The sequence below is a fragment of the Lagenorhynchus albirostris genome, chromosome 3 (assembly GCF_949774975.1).
Source record: "Lagenorhynchus albirostris chromosome 3, mLagAlb1.1, whole genome shotgun sequence".
Lineage (NCBI taxonomy): Eukaryota > Metazoa > Chordata > Mammalia > Artiodactyla > Delphinidae > Lagenorhynchus > Lagenorhynchus albirostris.
Genome location: NC_083097.1, coordinates 65516269 through 65522355, shown reverse-complemented (window position 1 = coordinate 65522355; position 6087 = coordinate 65516269). Strand labels below are relative to the sequence as shown.

General features: G+C 42.5%; 1 pseudogene; it reads right to left on the bottom strand.

Annotated features, from left to right (window-relative positions):
* Nucleotides 1–231: 231 nt before the first annotated feature.
* LOC132518331 (large ribosomal subunit protein uL18-like) lies at nucleotides 232–881 on the bottom strand (annotated as a pseudogene).
* Between the last annotated feature and the right edge of the window lie 5206 nt (nucleotides 882–6087).

The window sequence follows — 6087 nt, the reverse complement described above, 5'->3', positions numbered from 1 at the left end:
GAGGCCCAGCCCAAGTATCGGCTTTTCACTGACCTCATTTAGAGTGAGGAGAAAATGAATTATTGCTAAGATTCAGAAGTTGTCACATTTCATGTCCTGTAATGGTGCTCTGGTGACAACAACTGATTGCCTCATGGGTCTATACCCTAGGAAGCCCTCTTTAAAATGTGTCCCATAGAGATATTCTAGACCGGATGGTAATTGATCAGACTTGATCAGATTGTTTTTGTTTTAGGAATTTGAGAGAGTTATGCTTAACAGGTCTGGCGTTATGCTGTTCTTAATGTATAGAGAAAATGGTTTCTTATAAACTCCTTTATCTTCTTTCCTTGATGTGCTTATGAAGTGCTTCTGCATTAGATTCTTTGCTTTCTCAACCATAACCCAGGAATCATTTGGTGCTGTTAGGGATGAATCTGCATCCATCCACAGCTCCCCCAGAGCCCCAAAAGGTTTGTTTCCGGGGATCATTCTGGTGAGGCTTGTAGCCAAGCAGCTTGCAAAGGCACCAGGTTGGTCTTGACGACATTTACCTTGTATTCGTCTTTGCCTGCCTCCACTTGACCTTCATAGATTGGATCCACACCAAACAGATTAAGAAGTAGTGCTGGCCCACAGCAGGCATGCAGGACCCCAAACCATGAGCCACAGCACTATTTGTCAGGGGAGACTTCACACTTTACTTTGGAGCTTCATGTGCACAAACCCTTCTCAAATGCCCTGTTGGTAACACGACCATCCTGTATTTGGATGTGTTTACTCTTATCTTGGATCGCCAAGCATTTCTGAGCATAATAATCAGTTCTCCCCTCTCATCTTCTCCTATATTGTACTCGCAGGTAGGTTTTATGCTTGACAGACTGTACAAACGTCATCTGTCTGAACAGACACTCATGTTGGCAGCTTGGCACAGATCTGCAGGTTTAGCAGCACTTTGGGGGGGGTAAAGTGTTACTAGATGGGTTTTGTTTCTGTTTTTGTTTTTTTGAGTAGTGGGGTTTTAAAGTAGCAGGAAATTTTAACCAAAATCTTGCTACAGCAGCTTACAAGTCCCATTGCCTGTACCCCAGTGTCCTGGTGACATTCAGAGCCTCTTCTCTTTAATTACAAGCAGATAGAAAGATTGGAATATCATGGTTGATAAAGTAAGTAATGTGGCAAATAATTCAGAGAATTATAGCTCATTTTCTAAGACAGGACAGAGACAGGAAATCACCCTGAGAGAGAGAGAGAGAGAAAGAGAGAGAGCCCTCTTTTTTTTTTTTGCCTTGGAATGTTCACCATCGATATATTTCTTTTTTAGTGTATTGGAGTGACCTTGCCCTAATGCTTTCTCTTTTTGATCACTCTTCAGCAATAAACCAGAAATAGGAAACCACTACTAGGTTCCAGTGAGAGCTGGATGTCAAATCCACAAAGCTGAACTTCAAAGTATTTTTTAACAGATTAAAAAATAGAAGACCACAGAGACCACATGGGCCACAGAAAGGAAAGAAGCTTGTTTACGAGGACAATGCAATGTATAGTCAAGTGAATGACCTGTATCTGGGATAGAATTGTTCTGGAAACAGCCAGGGACACTTCTGGCAGTAAAACTAGGACAGGTTGACTGATTATGCTAAACACATAGTTTTGAAAGCCTCACTATCAATAGCTTTCCAAGCCATGCATTACACATATCTATATATAAATGATCGTATGTGGATGAGTATATACATGGGTGTGGTGTGTGTATGTGACTTTATATGTATATATGTGCATATGCATGTGGGTGAGAGGTAATGAGTGTGTGTTTGTTTGGGCATGTGATGTACATGTCAGCAAAGCCTATCTCACTACTAGCTATACATATTGTTGGAGCTCTTTTCTGTTGCTTATCACTGTAATCTTTAAATAAAGTATTTCCTTTTGTTGCTTTCATGTGTGCTCCAAACTTGCATATTCCCAACACACTGATTTCCTCCTCTACCACCTACCCTGTGCCTTCCTCTGCACGAAGAGCATTCACTTACCATCCTCATAGCCACTATCATTTATAGATTTTTTTACCATAGATCGCGTGTTCTCCTGAAAGCTGGACACCATTACTTCATGCAATCATTACAACACTGATTGTAGGTATTATTATCTCAGTTCTTAAAGTTAAGGAAACTGACTCTTACAGAGGTGAAGTAGTTTGGTCAAAGTCACACGGCAAGAACTTGAAACCAAACAAGTCTATTTGAAAATAAAGTTGTCTATTGTTAACCAAAAAAAAAAAAAATTTAGACATTTTTAGAATATTTAACAATTATTCTGACCAAAAATGGTGAAATAAAGAGCCATCAAAAAATCTAGGGCTTCCCTGGTGGCTGGTATGGGACATTTAACAAAGAATGACCACTTACGACCCATGTGCTTGACCGGGAACAGGCAGGCAGGGCGCTGAATGTGTGAATAGGAAGAGGTAGAAGGCTTCAAGGCCTTACCTGGGCTACCCCACCTTTAAACAAAACTGAAGCCAGGAATGAGAGTGCTGGGCAGCCTTCTTTGATTTTACTTTCACAACTGTCTCTGATATCCATAAAGCTTTTAAGGGATTACTAAGTAAACTTCCCAAAGACCCGTGGAGAAGCGTTGCTGAGAGTACTTAGCAGGAAGCTCCAAATCCAAGCCAGCCCCAAGAAGCTAGCTACTTGACACCTGCAGAGAAGCAGTCACTTCAAAGGACAAACGGGAGGGTCTCTCCCAAGGATCAGGATGTAACCCTCTGCTTGGGCAGAAAGCTCCAGCGTTTTGTGGGCAGCTTCCCAAATTCCCGGGAGGACAGACCTCACTAGGTCAACGGGCTCGCCCGTTAATTATTGCAAGAACCTTTTAAACCTCAGACGAACAGAACGGGTTGCGTGGAGTTTTTCATCCTTGCTAAAGGCTGAACGCTTAGCACTTTGTCTTCATAACAGGGTCTCCTCGGTGAGGCAGGACGCGCCTAGGTATTCAGGTGCTATATATTCCCAAACTCACACCTAGTCAGTATAGCAGATTTTAAATAATGATTAGATTTTATAGCCATGGTACTAATACTGGAAAAAGCCTAATCATTCTAGAACCTCGCCTAGAAGGTCTGACACAGAAGGAGAAAGGAAGAGGTACAAGTTCCCACCTTCCTCAAAACTGAATGCTGTGGCCTCCATTTACTAACACAGATTCCTAAAAATGGCCAGAGAACACAGGGCAATCTAGTTTCAGGGCCAAAAAGCTAGACTCCGCCCCTGACATTTCTTTTCCATATTTTCAAAGCATTCCTTTCTTGGGACTCTGCAGGTTACTGATAAGCAATACAGTTGCACAAAGCAGAGCTTCTCTGTTTAAATAAACCTGAAGTACCCCGATATCACTCACGTCAATACATCAGGAATGGGGGGGAGCCTGAATACATCTCTGTCTTATAATATGCTACTGCCTTTACTTGTTTGAAATTTGACTAGCATGCTTCTAATTTTGTCAGCAAATTTCCTCTTTTGCCTTCAGATGGCACTTTTTCCCTCATTCCTCTTCCTGGGAAATCTCAGAACTCAAAGGAAATTTTGTCCTTTTTCAGAAGGCGGGGCCCTCAGAGGTGAAGAAAGACCTGCCTGGGGTCATACAGATGCTAAAGGACAGAAACGAGATCTCCCAGACTCCACCCTTGTTCTACGTCATCATCACTCTGCATTCACAGCATCCTCACAGGGCTTGGAATGGATACAGCTGGTCTGGACAGACAGGTTCTTGCAGTCTAAGACTTCCTCCCTCCCTTCCTTTCCCTTCCTTTTTTCCCTTCCTGTCTTCCTCCCTTCCCCCTTCTTTCCTTCCCTTCCTCCCTCTCTTCCTCCCTTCCCCCTTCTTTCCTTCCCTCCCTCCCTCTCTTCCTCCCTTTCTTTTATTTTCTATTTGATAAAATTGTCTTGACATGTTTTAAGCATCATTCTTCTTGACAGTGTTTTTCTTCTTTGTCAAAAATGGCATATACACATATGCACATATATATGTATACTTTATGCGTACTTTTTTTTTTTTACACAATTACTTAGTCAGAATGAGATTCCAACTAGAAGTAGTTGCTAAATGTCATCTTTAGATTTCCACAGAAACTAGAAAATCAAATTTGGTTTGTGTCTTTGCACAGCACATATTCCCTATCGTGGGCCCTAACATACTCTTTGGCTGCCTTGCTGGAAACAGGAGTGATCAGATTATGTTCTCTTCTTCATCCCAAGAAAATTCCCATTTGATCATATAGGACATTTACAGCAAGGCTGGTAAAGAGAGCATTCAGATCCTACTGTCCGAAGTTTTAGTATAGGACGTTAAAGGGCTCTCCTAAATGCCAGAGGCAAGGAAACTCCTGTTTCTCTTGACAGAAAAAAAAAAAAAAACCCTCCCCCAAATAATCTCTGATATCAGAAAGTTTCCTCCGATAGTCCCTTCTAGTGTCCAGTCACAGGTGACGTCCTTCTCCCTTCTGCTGGCCAGGGGAAAGGAGGTCATTGTGTTGCTCCAGTATTCTCGTGTTGCAGAAGTGCTAAAGAAATGTCCTATCCTCATGATGGGCCAGCTCCTTTCTTGCAAAGCTCCGTAATGCGTGGTTGGGCAGGAAAAGCAAAAATGCTTACAATTTTTATGACGTTATATATAAAACAGCTCCTCAAATACAGAAAAACGGATGATTCCCAAAGGTTTGCTTACATTTGCTTCTGGTCAACATCATTCTTCAAAATTCAGCATTATAGGATTTACAAATCAAACCAAACCAAACATCTCACCTCAGAAGAGAATTCACCTGTGTGTGGAACAGGTTTGAGTAGACTTGTTGCAGCGGTGGACTTGTCCCCAAAACCACTTGCTAAGCTCTGTAGAGGAGTGGCAATTCTCACCCCTGGCTCCACATTAAAATCTCCTGGCCTGGGGCACAGTTCATAAGTACCATTTCTGTGCCCTATCCTCAGAAGGTTTTTCTTTCCTCTCTGTACAGGACCTAGATATTTAAAAAAAAATCTCTCTGGGTGATTCATGTGCAGTCAGAATTGAGAACCATTAAGAGACCAGCCTAAGTGGATCCAGTTCTCTGCAAAAATAATTAACTAATCAAGGGCTATAGAATCGGGAGACTTCATTGTACCTGATTCAATTAACTGCCCATCAGGTGTGCATGGCTTTCTTAGGAGCTCACACAAAAAAGGCTGTGATCAAGGTTTTCAGAAAAAGACTCCAAGTAAATGTACAGGTTTCTCAGCACATAAAACATTAATACCAGTGTTCAATCTCACTAACTTGCAATAGAAACTGCTGTTATTGATTTGTGGTACTTACAGGGGCAGAAATAGATTGTAATTTGAATCAAATTGCTCAGAAAATTCCCTTTGTAAGTCCATCTACTAGAAAAATCATCTTAGAGAATAAGGAGCATGTTATTCTCCCCAGTGGGCCAGGGCCCACCTGCTCAGGCCCACATAGGAGGCAAGTCAGGAGCCCCACTGACATCTTCCTCTGAGAGAAACCCCCCTTCCAGGCAGGGAAGTGTTGCTCCTCCATCCTGGGGTGGTGCGCGGACACCCTGGCCCACTCAGCCCTGTGGAGCAAGGAGGCAGAGGTGAGAGAGAGGTGAACTGTCAGGCCTGTTAGAGGCCTAGAAGCACGGGCAGGCGGAATGGGAAAGAAGGGGTCTCTGGAGGAAAGGGCAAAGGGGCTTTGGTACCTATATAAGAAGGGCTTTCAATCCCGGTCTCCCACTGGAATTACCTGCAAAGCTTTAAAAATACCCCAGTCCCCAGGTTCCACCCTGGAACAAATAAGTCAGAATCTTTGTGGGCAGGGCTTGTGTCCTCAGATATTTTCTAAAAACTCAGAGATGCTAATGTGCAGAAAGAGCTGAAAACCATTACTGTACCATCAACTTCTGAAAGGCTAGTAGAATAAATTGGCTATTTATGCAGTATGATTTCTTAGGTGCTGAAAAACTCCTCTTTCCCCTGAGCTTCTCCCCAAACAACACATTAATGCCTAAGATTCAACACTTAGAGATGAATTCCTTTGGCTTAATAAGAGGCTTTGTCCTCTGTTATAAAG